This window comes from Lathyrus oleraceus, unplaced genomic scaffold, assembly GCF_024323335.1.
Source record: "Lathyrus oleraceus cultivar Zhongwan6 unplaced genomic scaffold, CAAS_Psat_ZW6_1.0 chrUn0138, whole genome shotgun sequence".
In the NCBI taxonomy this organism is placed as follows: domain Eukaryota; kingdom Viridiplantae; phylum Streptophyta; class Magnoliopsida; order Fabales; family Fabaceae; genus Lathyrus; species Lathyrus oleraceus.
This window is the reverse complement of record NW_026112529.1, coordinates 54,211-72,617: the sequence shown is the minus strand read 5'-3', so window position 1 is coordinate 72,617 and position 18,407 is coordinate 54,211. Positions and strand designations below refer to the sequence as shown.

Here is an 18,407-nt window from a genome sequence, read left to right as displayed (position 1 = left end):
TATCTTCATTGCACACAACTCCACAGCGGAAGATCATACTAAACAGCATCCTTGAAACATCCATAACAGTTTCTCTTAGATTCAACCTGTAAAGAATACCTGAAAAATAACAACAATAATGGGATGAGATAATAATCTCAGTGAGTTCTCCTATCCTATGGGTCCACTCGGCTCTACAGGGTATTCTAATCAATATTCAACTCATACCCAACTCAAGTCAACAAGGGAACGAAGACTTGAGCGATGGGGAAACTATCTCGCAATTGTATGGCAACATGCATCTGAGTTCTCATAACTCAACCACGATCATTATTCAGATTCACGCAACATCGATCCCCAACCGGACCTACGTCTAAGCCAAGGCTTGGTTCACGCATGTCCGTATGATTCGACTTTCGCGGTGGATATCAGGTTCCCCTATGGGACTCTAACCCACTTTTAAGAACCATCACTCGTATGGGACTCTAACCCACTTTGAGTATCTTTCACCGTATGGGACTCTAACCCACTTAGGTGTCCACCTTTCCCCCATGTCCGCCATGGTTAGGGCTCAAACCCAATTGAGGCTCGAATCATTGGTCCCACATCCCAATGCTTACACGTTTAAGCATACCAATAGAGATGTGTACCATCACAGAAAAACACACATTCTGAATACATGATCGGTTCCACAAAACATTGGTTCCACGAACCATAACAAATTCATCAATCATAGGTGACTTCATTCACCATAATACACAAATAATAATAATACACAAATAATAACATGGCATGTTCCATACAATGCGTCTCATTCTCAATCATGGCAACAATTCGTCCACGACCTCACATAAGCGTCGTACGAATGAATACCGTATTCTCATACATGTATCTCACATGTTCCATAACCTAGATTATCTTTCTAAGTTATTAATCAAATTATTCTTCTAGGTTTCCTCACTCATCTTTGTAAGGTTTTTAATCGAGTTATTTCACCTTCCACATAACAACAATATTTAATTTTCATCATGATAAAATTCATGGCATTTATAAATCACATACTATTTTATAACATGGAACAATAATAATAGTCCTTTACGTTATCTTTAGTCATGTTATTTCACAATCAACCATATCAACCATGTTTAACACCCATCATAAATATAATTCATTTAATTTGTAAGACGCATAATATACTATAATATGATATCATAATAATAGCCTTTTTCATTATCTTACTAACGCATCCGTCCGCATCCAAAACGGAGCTATAATGCTCAATTAATTCATTAATCTATCTTAATCAAGATTTAGATTAATATTTATTCATTGCATAAGTATTCAACAACAACCTCTCTAGCCTAGTGGTAAGGCTTGTACAATTTCAAGGAGGTCCTGGGTTCGAACCCCACTAGTGACAAATTCTGCACAGACAGAAAATTTAATTCTGTTTCAGTGTTAACCGGTTAACCACTCACGAAACTGCCCAGAAAGTGAGTTTTGCTACGCGTTAACCGGTTACCACCTTAAAAAAATGGGAAAAATTCCAATTTCCATTAATTCTCCCAGTAACTTCTTTCCTTAATTAACTCCTCTTTTATTTTCCTTTCCATATACCATTTTTGATTCACATAAACCCTAACCCCACAAATATAGATTATTTTCCCCCAAAGGCTAAAACTATCTAAGAACTCACCTAGTAGAAGAAGAAGATGAAGTTGTTGATGATGAAGATGATGGTGATGGTTCCTTCCTCTTCTCCTCTTCTTTCTCTTTCTCTTTTCTTCTTTCTTTTTCTTTCTCTTTTCCTCTTTCTTTCTCTTTCTCTTCTTTTCCCTTTTCTGATAACTCTCTCCTTCTTCTTATCTCTTCCTACTACTTCTTATCATTTTCTTCTTTTCTTTTCCACCACACATATACTATATTATATATATAATATATAATATCAAATAGTATCATAAATATCTCAATTGATATTTCATCCTCCAACACCAATTGACCAATTATTAATGTTACCAAAAATGTCCTCTCTTGTACTTATTAATATTGGTATGTCTCTTTATTAATAATCAATCCCTTCAGAGTTCACCATTTACTCTATTGGTCCCAATTGACAACCTTTAGAGCACATAGGAGCTTCAATTGTTACAACTAACCAAAGATATAATACATAGGAATTCAATAGGTCTCAACTGACAACTAATTGAGCATTTAAGGGAATATGGGATATTACAAAAGATATGCATGAATTTTATCGTTTTAATAAGCTTGTGCATGTAGTTGATAAGGAACTTTTGATTGTCTATAAAAATTTGAGAGGTTGGAAGTAATGTTTATAAAATGTTGCATGCTACGTATTTTAAGTTCACGTGATTGTAATCGTTCTTTATATTGTAAAACATCAACCTAAAAAATGGATCTTCTAAAGAGAACTTTAACAACTTGTTAACTTTGGTAAGAAATTTTTTAACCGACAATAATATGTTCCCTCATAAAACGTATGAAGCTCAACTTTTTTTTTGCAATTCATTGGCATGAATTATAAGAAGATAGTTGTTTGTACTAAAGATTGCATTTTATTTTAAAATGTGTATGCATCATTAAATACGTGTCCTACATATATAAATTGGTATGTGCTATAAGAAAGAAAATAAAAAAAAACTTTATCCAAAGAGTTAGGTTATTTTTTGATAATGTCAAGATTTATGAGCGTGTATCAGAATGCAGAAGGTGAAAACACTTAATGTTAAGGTTACTGATTGATTGCTTAAACAACATACATAATTTTCTAAATAGAATTATAATGATTACCAATATTTATGAAATAAGGTAATAAGTCATATGCCATGCATTGTCTTATCTTTTTTGGAGGCAAGAGATAACTAAGGTGTCATCTTATTTTTCTTGGTATGATTTTCTTCACAAAAATATAACATGGACTTTAGAATAAAAGCATGTGATTAGTAAGCAATGCATGGATGTTAAAGCCTTTAAGTAATCTTGATTATAACTGGGAAAAGATTTTGGATTAGGAAGAATATTTTTCTAAATAGAATTATAATGATTACCAATATTTATGAAAGAAGGTAATAAGTCATTTGTCTTGCATTGTCTTAACTTTTTTGGACGCAAGAGATAACTAAGGTGTCATCTTATTTTTCTTGGTATGATTTTCTTCACAAAAATATAACATGAACTTTAGAATAAAAGTATGTGATTACTAAGCAATGAATTTGCGACCAGGTTTAATTTGGGGGACGTTTGTGATACACCAAAACAACACATTGCGTTTGCCGGGAGTCGAACCCGGGTCTATTGCTTGGAAGGCAATTATCCTAGCTGTTGGACTACAAACGCTTACTCGCTTCATTAAAAATATTGACCGATGTATTATTAGTTTGTAAGTGGTAAATAATCTTCTCAATATTACATATGAGCTAAACAATTTACATATATTTTTCTCAAAATAAAGAAAAATCATATCACGTTTGTTTTCAAGAAATCATGTATCCCTCTCTTCAAAAATAAAACAATTAACCTCTATAATTCTTTTTTATATCATTCTTTGTCTCTGTTCCTCACTTTATTTATTTCTTTGTATTTGTTTTTTGTTGTTGGTGGGTATCATGTCTTATTTATGTATAAGAATACGAAGATGGATTGAGAGAATTCTTTAAGTTTGTTGTTGATCATGCATAGAAAAGCAGGTCCGTTGAAACTATTTGGTCTTTTTTTAGAGTGTTGTTATACAAATATTAGTGGATACACTATTCGCAAGAAAAAACTAGATCCAACAATAAAAAAAGATATATACATCTAATATTTTCTAAAAAAGATATGCATGAATTTGATCGTTTCAATAAGCTTGTGCATGTTGTTGAAAAGGAACTTTTGATTGTCCATAAAAATTTGAGAGGTTGGAAGTAATGTTTATAAAATGTTGCATGCTAGGTATTTTAAGTTCACGTGATTGTAATCGTTCTTTATATTGTAAAACATCAACCTAAAAAATGGATCTTCTAAAGAGAACTTTAACAACTTGTTAACTTTGGTAAGAAATTTTTTAACCGACAATAATATGTTCCCTCGTAAAACGTATGAAGCTCAACTTTTTTTTTGCAATTCATTGGCATGAATTATAAGAAGATAGTTGTTTGTACTAAAGATTGCATTTTATTTTAAAATGTGTATGCATCATTAAATACGTGTCCTACATATATAAATTGGTATGTGCTATAAGAAAGAAAATAAAAAAAAACTTTATCCAAAGAGTTAGGTTATTTTTTGATAATGTCAAGATTTATGAGCGTGTATCAGAATGCAGAAGGTGAAAACACTTAATGTTAAGGTTACTGATTGATTGCTTAAACAACATACATAATTTTCTAAATAGAATTATAATGATTACCAATATTTATGAAATAAGGTAATAAGTCATATGCCATGCATTGTCTTATCTTTTTTGGAGGCAAGAGATAACTAAGGTGTCATCTTATTTTTCTTGGTAAGATTTTCTTCACAAAAATATAACATGGACTTTAGAATAAAAGCATGTGATTAGTAAGCAATGAATGGATGTTAAAGCCTTTAAGTAATCTTGATTATAACTGGGAAAAGATTTTGGATTAGGAAGAATATTTTTCTAAATAGAATTATAATGATTACCAATATTTATGAAAGAAGGTAATAAGTCATTTGTCTTGCATTGTCTTAACTTTTTTGGACGCAAGAGATAACTAAGGTGTCATCTTATTTTTCTTGGTAAGATTTTCTTCACAAAAATATAACATGAACTTTAGAATAAAAGTATGTGATTACTAAGCAATGAATTTGCGACCAGGTTTAATTTGGGGGACGTTTGTGATACACCAAAACAACACATTGCGTTTGCCGGGAGTCGAACCCGGGTCTATTGCTTGGAAGGCAATTATCCTAACCGTTGGACTACAAACACTAACTCGCTTCACTAAAAATATTGACCGATGTATTATTAGTTTGTAAGTGGTAAATAATCTTCTCAATATTACATATGAGCTAAACAATTTACATATATTTTTCTCAAAATAAAGAAAAATCATATCACGTTTGTTTTCAAGAAATCATGTATCCCTCTCTTCAAAAATAAAACAATTAACCTCTATAATTCTTTTTTATATCATTCTTTGTCTCTGTTCCTCACTTTATTTATTTCTTTGTATTTGTTTTTTGTTGTTGGTGGGTATCATGTCTTATTTATGTATAAGAATACGAAGATGGATTGAGAGAATTCTTTAAGTTTGTTGTTGATCATGCATAGAAAAGCAGGTCCGTTGAAACTATTTGCTCTTTTTTTAGAGTGTTGTTATACAAATATTAGTGGATACACTATTCGCAAGAAAAAACTAGATCCAACAATAAAAAAAGATATATACATCTAATATTTTCTAAAAAAGATATGCATGAATTTGATCGTTTCAATAAGCTTGTGCATGTTGTTGAAAAGGAACTTTTGATTGTCCATAAAAATTTGAGAGGTTGGAAGTAATGTTTATAAAATGTTGCATGCTAGGTATTTTAAGTTCACGTGATTGTAATCGTTCTTTATATTGTAAAACATCAACCTAAAAAATGGATCTTCTAAAGAGAACTTTAACAACTTGTTAACTTTGGTAAGAAATTTTTTAACCGACAATAATATGTTCCCTCGTAAAACGTATGAAGCTCAACTTTTTTTTTGCAATTCATTGGCATGAATTATAAGAAGATAGTTGTTTGTACTAAAGATTGCATTTTATTTTAAAATGTGTATGCATCATTAAATACGTGTCCTACATATATAAATTGGTATGTGCTATAAGAAAGAAAATAAAAAAAAACTTTATCCAAAGAGTTAGGTTATATTTTGATAATGTCAAGATTTATGAGCGTGTATCAGAATGCAGAAGGTGAAAACACTTAATGTTAAGGTTACTGATTGATTGCTTAAACAACATACATAATTTTCTAAATAGAATTATAATGATTACCAATATTTATGAAATAAGGTAATAAGTCATATGCCATGCATTGTCTTATCTTTTTTGGAGGCAAGAGATAACTAAGGTGTCATCTTATTTTTCTTGGTAAGATTTTCTTCACAAAAATATAACATGGACTTTAGAATAAAAGCATGTGATTAGTAAGCAATGCATGGATGTTAAAGCCTTTAAGTAATCTTGATTATAACTGGGAAAAGATTTTGGATTAGGAAGAATATTTTTCTAAATAGAATTATAATGATTACCAATATTTATGAAAGAAGGTAATAAGTCATATGTCTCGCATTGTCTTAACTTTTTTGGACGCAAGAGATAACTAAGGTGTCATCTTATTTTTCTTGGTAAGATTTTCTTCACAAAAATATAACATGGACTTTAGAATAAAAGTATGTCATTACTAAGCAATGAATTTGCGACCAGGTTTAATTTGGGGGACGCAAGAGATAACTAAGGTGTCATCTTATTTTTCTTGGTAAGATTTTCTTCACAAAAATATAACATGGACTTTAGAATAAAAGTATGTCATTACTAAGCAATGAATTTGCGACCAGGTTTAATTTGGGGGACGTTTGTGATACACCAAAACAACACATTGCGTTTGCCGGGAGTCGAACCCGGGTCTATTGCTTGGAAGGCAATTATCCTAACCGTTGGACTACAAACGCTTACTCGGTTCATTAAAAATATTGACCGATGTATTATTAGTTTGTAAGTGGTAAATAATCTTCTCAATATTACATATGAGCTAAACAATTTACATATATTTTTCTCAAAATAAAGAAAAATCATATCACGTTTGTTTTCAAGAAATCATGTATCCCTCTCTTCAAAAATAAAACAATTAACCTCTATAATTCTTTTTTATATCATTCTTTGTCTCTGTTCCTCACTTAATTTATTTCTTTGTATTTGTTTTTTGTTGTTGGTGGGTATCATGTCTTATTTATGTATAAGAATACGAAGATGGATTGAGAGAATTCTTTAAGTTTGTTGTTGATCATGCATAGAAAAGCAGGTCCGTTGAAACTATTTGCTCTTTTTTTAGAGTGTTGTTATACAAATATTAGTGGATACACTATTCACAAGAAAAAACTAGATCCAACAATAAAAAAATATATATACATCTAATATTTTCTAAAAAAGATATGCATGAATTTGATCGTTTCAATAAGCTTGTGCATGTAGTTGAAAAGGAACTTTTGATTGTCCATAAAAATTTGAGAGGTTGGAAGTAATGTTTATAAAATGTTGCATGCTAGGTATTTTAAGTTCACTTGATTGTAATCGTTCTTTATATTGTAAAACATCAACCTAAAATGGATCTTCTAAAGAGAACTTTAACAACTTGTTAACTTTGGTAAGAAAATTTTTAACCGACAATAATATGTTCCCTCGTAAAATGTATGAAGCTCAACTTTTTTTTTGCAATTCATTGGCATGAATTATAAGAAGATAGTTGTTTGTACTAAAGATTGCATTTTATTTTAAAATGTGTATGCATCATTAAATACGTGTCCTACATATATAAATTGGTATGTGCTATAAGAAAGAAAATAAGAAAAAACTTTATCCAAAGAGTTAGGTTATATTTTGATAATGTCAAGATTTATGAGCGTGTATCAGAATGCAGAAGGTGAAAACACTTAATGTTAAGGTTACTGATTGATTGCTTAAACAACATACATAATTTTCTAAATAGAATTATAATGATTACCAATATTTATGAAAGAAGGTAATAAGTCATATGTTTTGCATTGTCTTAACTTTTTTGGACGCAAGAGATAACTAAGGTGTCATCTTATTTTTCTTGGTAAGATTTTCTACACAAAAATATAACATGGACTTTAGAAAAAAAGTATGTGATTACTAAGCAATGAATTTGCGACCAGGTTTAATGGGTTTGCCGATAGTCGAACCCGAGTCTATTGCTTGGAAGGCAATTATCCTAACCGTTGGACTACAAACGCTTACTCGGTTCATTAAAAATATTGACCGATGTATTATTAGTTTGTAAGTGGTAAATAATCTTCTCAATATTACATATGAGCTAAACAATTTACATATATTTTTCTCAAAATAAAGAAGAATCATATCACGTTTGTTTTCAAGAAATCATGTATCCCTCTCTTCAAAAATAAAACAATTAACCTCTATAATTCTTTTTTATATCATTCTTTGTCTCTGTTCCTCACTTTATTTATTTCTTTGTATTTGGTTTTTGTTGTTGGTGGGTATCATGTCTTATTTATGTATAAGAATACGAAGATAGATTGAAAGAATTCTTTAAGTTTGTTGTTGATCATGCATAGAAAAGCAGGTCCGTTGAAACTATTTGCTCTTTTTTTAGAGTGTTGTTATACAAATATTAGTGGATACACTATTCACAAGAAAAAACTAGATCCAACAATAAAAAAATATATATACATCTAATATTTTCTAAAAAAGATATGCATGAATTTGATCGTTTCAATAAGCTTGTGAATGTAGTTGAAAAGGAACTTTTGATTGTCCATAAAAATTTGAGAGATTGGAAGTAATGTTTATAAAATGTTGCATGCTAGGTATTTTAAGTTCACTTGATTGTAATCGTTCTTTATATTGTAAAACATCAACCTAAAATGGATCTTCTAAAGAGAACTTTAACAACTTGTTAACTTTGGTAAGAAAATTTTTAACCGACAATAATATGTTCCCTCGTAAAACGTATGAAGCTCAACTTTTTTTTTGCAATTCATTGGCATGAATTATAAGAAGATAGTTGTTTGTACTAAAGATTGCATTTTATTTTAAAATGTGTATGCATCATTAAATACGTGTCCTACATATATAAATTGGTATGTGCTATAAGAAAGAAAATAAGAAAAAACTTTATCCAAAGAGTTAGGTTATTTTTTGATAATGTCAAGATTTATGAGCGTGTATCAGAATGCAGAAGGTGAAAACACTTAATGTTAAGGTTACTGATGGATTGCTTAAACAACATACATAATTTTCTAAATAGAATTATAATGATTACCAATATTTATGAAAGAAGGTAATAAGTCATATGCCATGCATTGTCTTATCTTTTTTGGAGGCAAGAGATAACTAAGGTGTCATCTTATTTTTCTTGGTAGGATTTTCTTCACAAAAATATAACATGGACTTTAGAATAAAAGCATGTGATTACTAAGCAATGCATGGATGTTAAAGTCTTTAAGTAATCTTGATTATAACTGGGAAAAGATTTTGGATTAGGAAGAATATTTTTCTAAATAGAATTATAATGATTACCAATATTTATGAAAGAAGGTAATAAGTCATATGCCTTGCATTGTCTTATCTTTTTTGGAGGCAAGAGATAACTAAGGTGTCATCTTATTTTTCTTGGTAAGATTTTCTTCACAAAAATATAACATGGACTTTAGAATAAAAGTATGTGATTACTAAGCAATGAATTTGCGACCAGGTTTAATTTGGGGGACGTTTGTGATACACCAAAACAACACATTGCGTTTGCCGGGAGTCAAACCCGGGTCTATTGCTTGGAAGGAAATTATCCTAACCGTTGGACTACAAACGCTTACTCAGTTCATTAAAAATATTGACCGATGTATTATTAGTTTGTAAGTGGTAAATAATCTTCTCAATATACATATGAGCTAAACAATTTACATATATTTTTCTCAAAATAAAGATAAATCATATCACGTTTGTTTTCAAGAAATCATGTATCCCTCTCTTCAAAAATAAAACAATTAACCTCTATAATTCTTTTTTATATCATTCTTTGTCTTTGTTCCTCACTTTATTTATTTCTTTGTATTTGTTTTTTGTTGTTGGTGGGTATCATGTCTTATTTATGTATAAGAATACGAAGATGGATTGAGAGAATTCTTTAAGTTTGTTGTTGATCATGCATAGAAAAGCAGGTCCGTTGAAACTATTTGCTCTTTTTTTAGAGTGTTGTTATACAAATATTAGTGGATACACTATTCGCAAGAAAAAACTAGATCCAACAATAAAAAAAGATATATACATCTAATATTTTCTAAAAAAGATATGCATGAATTTGATCGTTTCAATAAGCTTGTGCATGTAGTTGAAAAGAAACTTTTGATTGTCCATAAAAATTTGAGAGGTTGGAAGTAATGTTTATAAAATGTTGCATGCTAGGTATTTTAAGTTCACGTGATTGTAATCGTTCTTTATATTGTAAAACATCAACCTAAAAAATGGATCTTCTAAAGAGAACTTTAACAACTTGTTAACTTTGGTAAGAAATTTTTTAACCGACAATAATATGTTCCCTCGTAAAACGTATGAAGCTCAACTTTTTTTTTGCAATTCATTGGCATGAATTATAAGAAGATAGTTGTTTGTACTAAAGATTGCATTTTATTTTAAAATGTGTATGCATAATTAAATACGTGTCCTACATATATAAATTGGTATGTGCTATAAGAAAGAAAATAAGAAAAAAACTTTATCCAAAGAGTTAGGTTATATTTTGATAATGTCAAGATTTATGAGCGTGTATCAGAATGCAGAAGGTGAAAACACTTAATGTTAAGGTTACTGATTGATTGCTTAAACAACATACATAATTTTCTAAATAGAATTATAATGATTACCAATATTTATGAAAGAAGGTAATAAGTCATATGCCATGCATTGTCTTATCTTTTTTGGAGGCAAGAGATAACTAAGGTGTCATCTTATTTTACTTGGTAAGATTTTCTTCACAAAAATATAACATGGACTTTAGAATAAAAGCATGTGATTACTAAGCAATGCATGGATGTTAAAGCCTTTAAGTAATCTTGATTATAACTGGGAAAAGATTTTGGATTAGGAAGAATATTTTTCTAAATAGAATTATAATGATTACCAATATTTATGAAAGAAGGTAATAAGTCATATGCCTTGCATTGTCTTATCTTTTTTGGAGGCAAGAGATAACTAAGGTGTCATCTTATTTTTCTTGGTAAGATTTTCTTCACAAAAATATAACATGGACTTTAGAATAAAATTATGTGATTACTAAGCAATGAATTTGCGACCAGGTTTAATTTGGGGGACGTTTGTGATACACCAAAATAACACATTGCGTTTGCCGATAGTCGAACCCGGGTCTATTGCTTGGAAGGCAATTATCCTAACCGTTGGACTACAAACGCTTACTCGGTTCATTAAAAATATTGACCGATGTATTATTAGTTTGTAAGTGGTAAATAATCTTCTCAATATAACATATGAGCTAAACAATTTACATATATTTTTCTCAAAATAAAGAAGAATCATATCACGTTTGTTTTCAAGAAATCATGTATCCCTCTCTTCAAAAATAAAACAATTAACCTCTATAATTCTTTTTTATATCATTCTTTGTCTCTGTTCCTCACTTTATTTATTTCTTTGTATTTGTTTTTTGTTGTTGGTGGGTATCATGTCTTATTTATGTATAAGAATACGAAGATGGATTGAGAGAATTCTTTAAGTTTGTTGTTGATCATGCATAGAAAAGCAGGTCCGTTGAAACTATTTGCTCTTTTTTTAGAGTGTTGTTATACAAATATTAGTGGATACACTATTCGCAAGAAAAAACTAGATCCAACAATAAAAAAAGATATATACATCTAATATTTTCTAAAAAAGATATGCATGAATTTGATCGTTTCAATAAGCTTGTGCATGTAGTTGAAAAGGAACTTTTGATTGTCCATAAAAATTTGAGAGGTTGGAAGTAATGTTTATAAAATGTTGCATGCTAGGTATTTTAAGTTCACTTGATTGTAATCGTTCTTTATATTGTAAAACATCAACCTAAAATGGATCTTCTAAAGAGAACTTTAACAACTTGTTAACTTTGGTAAGAAATTTTTAACCGACAATAATATGTTCCCTCGTAAAACGTATGAAGCTCAACTTTTTTTTTGCAATTCATTGGCATGAATTATAAGAAGATAGTTGTTTGTACTAAAGATTGCATTTTATTTTAAAATGTGTATGCATCATTAAATACGTGTCCTACATATATAAATTGGTATGTGCTATAAGAAAGAAAATAAGAAAAAACTTTATCCAAAGAGTTAGGTTATATTTTGATAATGTCAAGATTTATGAGCGTGTATCAGAATGCAGAAGGTGAAAACACTTAATGTTAAGGTTACTGATTGATTGCTTAAACAACATACATAATTTTCTAAATAGAATTATAATGATTACCAATATTTATGAAAGAAGGTAATAAGTCATATGCCATGCATTGTCTTATCTTTTTTGGAGGCAAGAGATAACTAAGGTGTCATCTTATTTTACTTGGTAAGATTTTCTTCACAAAAATATAACATGGACTTTAGAATAAAAGCATGTGATTACTAAGCAATGCATGGATGTTAAAGCCTTTAAGTAATCTTGATTATAACTGGGAAAAGATTTTGGATTAGGAAGAATATTTTTCTAAATAGAATTATAATGATTACCAATATTTATGAAAGAAGGTAATAAGTCATATGCCTTGCATTGTCTTATCTTTTTTGGACTAACTAAGGTGTCATCTTATTTTTCTTGGTAAGATTTTCTTCACAAAAATATAACCTTGACTTTAGAATAAAAGTATGTGATTACTAAGCAATGAATTTGCGACCAGGTTTAATTTGGGGGACGTTTGTGATACACCAAAACAACACATTGCGTTTGGCGGGAGTCGAACCTAGGTCTATTGCTTGTAAGGCAAATATCCTAACCATTGGACTACAAACACTTACTCGGTTAATTAAAAATATTGACCGATGTATTATTAGTTTGTAAGTGGTAAATAAGCTTCTCAATATTACATATGAGCTAAACAATTTACATATATTTTTCTCAAAATAAAGAAGAATCATATCACGTTTGTTTTCAAGAAATCATGTATCCCTCTCTTCAAAAATAAAACAATTAACCTCTATAATTCTTTTTTATATCATTCTTTGTCTCTGTTCCTCACTTTATTTATTTCTTCTTATTTGGTTTTTGTTGTTGGTGGGTATCATGTCTTATTTATGTATAAGAATACGAAGATAGATTGAAAGAATACTTTAAGTTTGTTGTTGATCATGCATAGAAAAGCAGGTCCGTTTAAACTATTTGCTCTTTTTTTAGAGTGTTGTTATACAAATATTAGTGGATACACTATTCACAAGAAAAAACTAGATCCAACAATAAAAAAATATATATACATCTAATATTTTCTAAAAAAGATATGCATGAATTTGATCGTTTCAATAAGCTTGTGCATGTAGTTGAAAAGGAACTTTTGATTGTCCATAAAAATTTGAGAGGTTGGAAGTAATGTTTATAAAATGTTACATGCTAGGTATTTTAAGTTCACTTGATTGTAATCGTTCTTTATATTGTAAAACATCAACCTAAAAAATGGATCTTCTAAAGAGAACTTTAACAACTTGTTAAATTTGGTAAGAAAATTTTTAACCGACAATAATATGTTCCCTCATAAAACGTGTGAAGCTCAACTTTTTTTTTGCAATTCATTGGCATGAATTATAAGAAGATAGTTGTTTGTACTAAAGATTGCATTTTATTTTAAAATGTGTATGCATCATTAAATACGTGTCCTACATATATAAATTGGTATGTGCTATAAGAAAGAAAATAAGAAAAAACTTTATCCAAAGAGTTAGGTTATTTTTTGATAATGTCAAGATTTATGAGCGTGTATCAGAATGCAGAAGGTGAAAACACTTAATGTTAAGGTTACTGATGGATTGCTTAAACAACATACATAATTTTCTAAATAGAATTATAATGATTACCAATATTTATGAAAGAAGGTAATAAGTCATATGCCATGCATTGTCTTATCTTTTTTGGAGGCAAGAGATAACTAAGGTGTCATCTTATTTTTCTTGGTAAGATTTTCTTCACAAAAATATAACATGGACTTTAGAATAAAAGCATGTGATTACTAAGCAATGCATGGATGTTAAAGCCTTTAAGTAATCTTGATTATAACTGGGAAAAGATTTTGGATTAGGAAGAATATTTTTCTAAATAGAATTACAATGATTACCAATATTTATGAAAGAAGGTAATAAGTCATATGCCTTGCATTGTCTTATCTTTTTTGGAGGCAAGAGATAACTAAGGTGTCATCTTATTTTTCTTGGTAAGATTTTCTTCACAAAAATATAACATGGACTTTAGAATAAAAGTATGTGATTACTAAGCAATGAATTTGCGACCAGGTTTAATTTGGGGGACGTTTGTGATACACCAAAACAACACATTGCGTTTGCCGGGAGTCAAACCCGGGTCTATTGCTTGGAAGGCAATTATCCTAACCGTTGGACTACAAACGCTTACTCAGTTCATTAAAAATATTGACCGATGTATTATTAGTTTGTAAGTGGTAAATAATCTTCTCAATATAACATATGAGCTAAACAATTTACATATATTTTTCTCAAAATAAAGATAAATCATATCACGTTTGTTTTCAAGAAATCATGTATCCCTCTCTTCAAAACTAAAACAATTAACCTCTATAATTCTGTTTTATATCATTCTTTGTCTTTGTTCCTCACTTTATTTATTTCTTTGTATTTGTTTTTTGTTGTTGGTGGGTATCATGTCTTATTTATGTATAAGAATACGAATATGGATTGAGAGAATTCTTTAAGTTTGTTGTTGATCATGCATAGAAAAGCAGGTCCGTTGAAACTATTTGCTCTTTTTTTAGAGTGTTGTTATACAAATATTAGTGGATACACTATTCGCAAGAAAAAACTAGATCCAACAATAAAAAAAGATATATACATCTAATATTTTCTAAAAAAGATATGCATGAATTTGATCGTTTCAATAAGCTTGTGCATGTAGTTGAAAAGGAACTTTTGATTGTCCATAAAAATTTGAGAGGTTGGAGGTAATGTTTATAAAATGTTGCATGCTAGGTATTTTAAGTTCACGTGATTGTAATCGTTCTTTATATTGTAAAACATCAACCTAAAAAATGGATCTTCTAAAGAGAACTTTAACAACTTGTTAACTTTGGTAAGAAATTTTTTAACCGACAATAATATGTTCCCTCGTAAAACGTATGAAGCTCAACTTTTTTTTTGCAATTCATTGGCATGAATTATAAGAAGATAGTTGTTTGTACTAAAGATTGCATTTTATTTTAAAATGTGTATGCATCATTAAATACGTGTCCTACATATATAAATTGGTATGTGCTATAAGAAAGAAAATAAGAAAAAACTTTATCCAAAGAGTTAGGTTATATTTTGATAATGTCAAGATTTATGAGCGTGTATCAGAATGCAGAAGGTGAAAACACTTAATGTTAAGGTTACTGATTGATTGCTTAAACAACATACATAATTTTCTAAATAGAATTATAATGATTACCAATATTTATGAAAGAAGGTAATAAGATAGAATACTTGTTTTTTGTTGTTGGTGGGTATCATGTCTTATTTATGTATAAGAATACGAAGATGGATTGAGAGAATTCTTTAAGTTTGTTGTTGATCATGCATAGAAAAGCAGGTCCGTTGAAACTATTTGCTCTTTTTTTAGAGTGTTGTTATACAAATATTAGTGGATACACTATTCGCAAGAAAAAACTAGATCCAACAATAAAAAAAGATATATACATCTAATATTTTCTAAAAAAGATATGCATGAATTTGATCGTTTCAATAAGCTTGTGCATGTAGTTGAAAAGGAACTTTTGATTGTCCATAAAAATTTGAGAGGTTGGAAGTAATGTTTATAAAATGTTGCATGCTAGGTATTTTAAGTTCACGTGATTGTAATCGTTCTTTATATTGTAAAACATCAACCTAAAAAATGGATCTTCTAAAGAGAACTTTAACAACTTGTTAACTTTGGTAAGAAATTTTTTAACCGACAATAATATGTTCCCTCGTAAAACGTATGAAGCTCAACTTTTTTTTTGCAATTCATTGGCATGAATTATAAGAAGATAGTTGTTTGTACTAAAGATTGCATTTTATTTTAAAATGTGTATGCATCATTAAATACGTGTCCTACATATATAATTGGTATGTGCTATAAGAAAGAAAATAAGAAAAAACTTTATCCAAAGAGTTAGGTTATATTTTGATAATGTCAAGATTTATGAGCGTGTATCAGAATGCAGAAGGTGAAAACACTTAATGTTAAGGTTACTGATTGATTGCTTAAACAACATACATAATTTTCTAAATAGAATTATAATGATTACCAATATTTATGAAAGAAGGTAATAAGTCATATGTTTTGCATTGTCTTAACTTTTTTGGACGCAAGAGATAACTAAGGTGTCATCTTATTTTTCTTGGTAAGATTTTCTACACAAAAATATAACATGGACTTTAGAATAAAAGTATGTGATTACTAAGCAATGCATGGATGTTAAAGCCTTTAAGTAATCTTGATTATAACTGGGAAAAGATTTTGGATTAGGAAGAATATTTTTCTAAATAGAATTATAATGATTACCAATATTTATGAAAGAAGGTAATAAGTCATATGCCTTGCATTGTCTTATCTTTTTTGGACTAACTAAGGTGTCATCTTATTTTTCTTGGTAAGATTTTCTTCACAAAAATATAACCTTGACTTTAGAATAAAAGTATGTGATTACTAAGCAATGAATTTGCGACCAGGTTTAATTTGGGGGACGTTTGTGATACACCAAAACAACACATTGCGTTTGGCGGGAGTCGAACCTAGGTCTATTGCTTGTAAGGCAAATATCCTAACCGTTGAACTACAAACACTTACTCGGTTAATTAAAAATATTGACCGATGTATTATTAGTTTGTAAGTGGTAAATAAGCTTCTCAATATTACATATGAGCTAAACAATTTACATATATTTTTCTCAAAATAAAGAAGAATCATATCACGTTTGTTTTCAAGAAATCATGTATCCCTCTCTTCAAAAATAAAACAATTAACCTCTATAATTCTTTTTTATATCATTCTTTGTCTTTGTTCCTCACTTTATTTATTTCTTCTTATTTGGTTTTTGTTGTTGGTGGGTATCATGTCTTATTTATGTATAAGAATACGAAGATAGATTGAAAGAATTCTTTAAGTTTGTTGTTGATCATGCATAGAAAAGCAGGTCCGTTGAAACTACTTGCTCTTTTTTTAGAGTGTTGTTATACAAATATTAGTGGATACACTATTCACAAGAAAAAACTAGATCCAACAATAAAAAAATATATATACATCTAATATTTTCTAAAAAAGATATGCATGAATTTGACGTTTCAATAAGCTTGTGCATGTAGTTGAAAAGGAACTTTTGATTGTCCATAAAAATTTGAGAGGTTGGAAGTAATGTTTATAAAATGTTACATGCTAGGTATTTTAAGTTCACTTGATTGTAATCGTTCTTTATATTGTAAAACATCAACCTAAAAAATGGATCTTCTAAAGAGAACTTTAACAACTTGTTAACTTTGGTAAGAAAATTTTTAACCGACAATAATATGTTCCCTCATAAAACGTATGAAGCTCAATTTTTTTTTGCAATTCATTGGCATGAATTATAAGAAGATAGTTGTTTGTACTAAAGATTGCATTTTATTTTAAAATGTGTATGCATCATTAAATACGTGTCCTACATATATAAATTGGTATGTGCTATAAGAAAGAAAATAAAAAAAAACTTTATCCAAAGAGTTAGGTTATTTTTTGATAATGTCAAGATTTATGAGCGTGTATCAGAATGCAGAAGGTGAAAACACTTAATGTTAAGGTTACTGATGGATTGCTTAAACAACATACATAATTTTCTAAATAGAATTATAATGATTACCAATATTTATGAAAGAAGGTAATAAGTCATATTTCATGCATTGTCTTATCTTTTTTGGAGGCAAGAGATAACTAAGGTGTCATCTTATTTTTCTTGGTAAGATTTTCTTCACAAAAATATAACATGGACTTTAGAATAAAAGCATGTGATTACTAAGCAATGCATGGATGTTAAAGCCTTTAAGTAATCTTGATTATAACTGGGAAAAGATTTTGGATTAGGAAGAATATTTTTCTAAATAGAATTATAATGATTACCAATATTTATGAAAGAAGGTAATAAGTCATATGCCATGCATTGTCTTATCTTTTTTGGAGGCAAGAGATAACTAAGGTGTCATCTTATTTTTCTTGGTAAGATTTTCTTCACAAAAATATAACATGGACTTTAGAATAAAAGTATGTGATTACTAAGCAATCAATTTGCGACCAGGTTTAATTTGGGGGACGTTTGTGATACACCAAAACAACACATTGCGTTTGCCAGGAGTCAAACCCGGGTCTATTGCTTGGAAGGCAATTATCCTAACCGTTGGACTACAAACGCTTACTTAGTTCATTAAAAATATTGACCGATGTATTATTAGTTTG

The 18,407-nt window shown here is 29.4% G+C and overlaps 3 non-coding genes across 3 annotated transcripts; all 3 read right to left on the bottom strand.

The window, feature by feature from the left end:
* Positions 1-4,861: 4,861 nt before the first annotated feature.
* TRNAG-UCC (transfer RNA glycine (anticodon UCC)) lies at positions 4,862-4,933 on the bottom strand. The gene has a single exon. It is a non-coding gene; the product is annotated as a tRNA-Gly (tRNA).
* A 1,656-nt stretch (positions 4,934-6,589) lies between these two features.
* TRNAG-UCC (transfer RNA glycine (anticodon UCC)) lies at positions 6,590-6,661 on the bottom strand. Its single transcript has one exon. It is a non-coding gene; the product is annotated as a tRNA-Gly (tRNA).
* A 7,605-nt stretch (positions 6,662-14,266) lies between these two features.
* Positions 14,267-14,338, bottom strand: TRNAG-UCC (transfer RNA glycine (anticodon UCC)). The gene has a single exon. It is a non-coding gene; the product is annotated as a tRNA-Gly (tRNA).
* Positions 14,339-18,407: the final 4,069 nt, after the last annotated feature.